Raw genomic sequence first — 3,571 nt, 5'->3', positions numbered from 1 at the left:
AATCTTCATTTTTTATCTTTCAATTAAATTTATTGTATTCATTTAATAGGTGTTACAATTTCTCACTGTTATTGATTTTCTATCCAATTCTTTTTTTTGCAAATCAACTGACAATTTCTTATGAATTTATTGCTATGATGTTAGATATATAACTGTTTATTATTAATATTCTCTTGCTACAAGTTTTTGAGACTCCACAAGAGATGGATGAGCCCTTGGATCCTCCCAGGCTGGGGCCTGGCCCACCCCAACCCTCAGTCCTTAGGCCTTTGAGGCCCCAATTCCTTCTTTCCTCCCACTGTGAGTGGGTATCTTGAGGCCCTGGCCCCAACCTCCCAGGGCCTCAAGGCCTGCCTGGAGTGTGGGTCCTGCAGACTAGCGGGCTAAGCAGCAGCCACCTGTGGCCAGTTCATTTGACTAGTTCTGACTGAGCAGCCTGCCAAGTCATCAGAGAAAATTTTCGTGGTGACTAGGATCATCTTCTGCAGGCAACTATAGTTGTTAACACCTTTGAGGACCAAGGTGATCGAGGTATCAGCAGAATCTACAAACTGGAATTGCGTTTCAACTTTCTCATCCTGAAAGTCCTTTCTCAACCTCATCATGTGAGAAAACCTGACTCAAGCAATGGATAATGGAACCATTTTTATGTCAACTCCATGACCCCTGTCATTTTAGGAGGTGCCAAATTTTAAGAGTCATCTATACAAAAAGCTGTCAAAGGAGACAGCTTTGACTTGACTAACCCAATAGCAATTTGTCAGTGACCAGGCCAGGCCTCTCCTTGTATGAAAATCCCTAGCTTTTTTTTCATTAAGACTATGGGAATCCTGCTCCTTGTTGGTACTACTAGAGTTAGAAGAAGCTAGAAAACTTAATTCTGGTGGAGAATTCATATTTTCTGAGTCCTCAGGGTCACACATTTTATAAATTTTTCTTATCTTCCCTTTAGGCCCAGTCCTCCCTTCCTGAGGAGAAAGCTACTCCAGGAACAGACTGTATAACAATAATGACCCCTGATGGTACTACTAGAGTTGGAAGAAGCTAGGAAAACTTGTGGTAAAGACTCCCTTTTGCTCTGTACTGGACCCTACATTATAGTGAACATTCCCATCAGCCCTCCCCTCCTGACAACATGCCTTGGGCCAGAGTATGGGAAGGCTACCCCCTGCCCTCCCTCTCTCCCATCATGCTATTGGACCCAGAAGAAACTTCCATAAGCCTGTTTATAAGCTTCCATATTACAGTGATCTCCATCCAGAGAAGACTACGACTTTGATCAGACTGAAAATCTGTGATACTGCGATAATTTAATAAAATTGTTATAGAGCTTAAAAATATATTATCTTGAGGCAGCTAGGTTGCACAGTGGATAGAGCACTGGCCCTGGAGTCATGAGGACCTGAGTTCAAAATCAGGTCTCAGACACATAACACTCACTAGCTGTGTGACTCTGGGCAAGTCACTTAACCCCAATTGCCCACCAAAAAAAAAAAAATCTTGCTATCAATGAAATCATGAAACACCATGCAATTTAGATATTACTCTTAATTATTTCTAATTCATCTTTGTCAGATACCATTTTTGCAACTCTAGATTCCCTGAACATAAGTGAACTATGTTCAAATCCACTATTCTTTAACATCTCAGTAATATTTTTACTGTTGTTAAGTCTATTTCAATGTCTCATTGTGGTATAGTGATGACCCACATTTCTCCAAAGCTAAAACAGTAGAGTGCATTCTCTGACAGTTTGCAACATTCTGGATAATCATCAAATACATTATTTGCTTTCTGAAGAAGAGCTTAAATAGGTTAAGTGAAACTCATCAGCAGTAAATTGATCACTTAGTGAAGAATCCTTTAGATAGAGTAACCCAGTAAATAAAGAAAAATATACAAGGTTCCTTGTTCCTTCTGACTTTGAAGTGAAACTGAAAGTGTAGCAAAAAGGAGAACATAAGAATTATTCATATTTAATATAATCTATAAATATTAGCTCACCTGTTGGCACTATAAAAGTTCTGTTTTGTCTCATAATGAAACTGAAATAACTCTAAGAAAAGAATGATGGAAAGAGCATCAAGAATAGATCCAATCTTCATGGAGAAGGTTTATCTTGGAAGCAATGCAATTTTGAGGGTATTGAGGGACAAATTCTTAAATGATATAATCTAATCTGTAGAATGTCAGAACCTCTGAACAATAAAGTTGCAGGAGACCCAGTTGAAAATGGAGACATACATGCTGTGTGTAATTAGGCTACAACATATAATTGATGGTATGTCTTATGCAACAAATGGTACATCATAATGGTTGAACAGGTTGTGGTATATGATTGTGATAGAATACTACTGTTCTATTAGAAATAATGAGGTCTCTCCCAAGTGGGCTGCAGGCGCAGGGCACTTCTCGACAGCTGGAGGGAGCTGACTGCCAGTCCCATGGAGCCCAGCAGACAAGAGGAGGTGGCAGGGTGCCCTGGGGGTCAGGCCGGGCTGAGTAACCAGTCTATGGTGAGTAACTGCAGAACAGAGCCATACATTGGGGACTGAGTCACCCCAGGCCTGGGAGACTGCCCCCCTGCTGTCATTGTGTGCCTCAAGCCCAGGCCTTACCATGCCCAGCATGAAGCTCACCATTCAGGCCTACTGCAAGATGGTGCTGCATGGGGTTAAGTACCCGCATTGTGCCATCAACAAGCTTCTGATAGCCAAGAAGCAGAAGCCTTACAAGGAGCAGCCCTCACACAATGGCCCAAACACACCAGGCCCTCTTGGTGGACTGTATTTCCCTCTTCAATGACACCCTGGCACTGGCCCCCATGTTGGAGGTGGCTCTCACCTTGATTGATTTATGGTGCAAAAATAATAGCTATGTGATTGGTGGTTATTATCAAGCTAATGAATGTGTAAAGGATGTCAGTCCAAACCAGGGTGTTGAGAAGGTGGCTTCCATAATTGCAGAGGGCTTCAATGACACTGCCCTCGTTATGGTAGACAACACAAAGTTTACAATGGAGTGCATAGAACCCATGATTCATGTGTATGAGCATCATGAAAACAAATGGCAAGGCAGAGATCCACACTACGATTATTGTGAAGACTGGCCAGAAGCCCAGAGGATCTTGGCATCTCTCTTGGACAGCAGGTCCTATGAAACTCTTATAGGTTTTGATAACCATCTGGACTACAACAGAAATGATTGCACAAATTCAGAGATCAATAAAGCTGTTCTACTTCTGTGATAGGGAGGGATTCCATTGACTGATTTATGGGCATTTCCACTACACTGAAGAGGAAAAAACAAATATTCTTAAATCTAAATAGAATAATATCTCATACTTTGTGTGGAAAGGCATCATTTAAGAGATGGCATGCGGCTCAAAACAGGCATTGTGTCTAAATGGCCATCTTTTTAAAGCAATGATCTCTAGAAGAGATATAAATCATCAAATCTATCTGTCCCTGTGGATTCTTTCCCAGTTGTATGTTTCACTAACCTTCAGAATCAAAGCTATTTCTGATTGTCCAATATTGTTCCTATTAAATGATTTTAACTAAGCTTTTAC

General features: G+C 41.1%; 1 pseudogene; it reads left to right on the top strand.

Annotated features, from left to right (window-relative positions):
- The first annotated feature begins 2,619 nt into the window (after positions 1 to 2,619).
- LOC114025828 lies at positions 2,620 to 3,247 on the top strand (annotated as a pseudogene).
- The last annotated feature ends 324 nt before the right edge of the window (positions 3,248 to 3,571 follow it).

The sequence above is a fragment of the Vombatus ursinus genome, unplaced genomic scaffold (assembly GCF_900497805.2).
Source record: "Vombatus ursinus unplaced genomic scaffold, bare-nosed wombat genome assembly UNPS02014832.1, whole genome shotgun sequence".
Taxonomy (NCBI): Eukaryota; Metazoa; Chordata; class Mammalia; order Diprotodontia; family Vombatidae; genus Vombatus; species Vombatus ursinus.
This window is presented reverse-complemented; position numbering and strand designations above follow the sequence as displayed.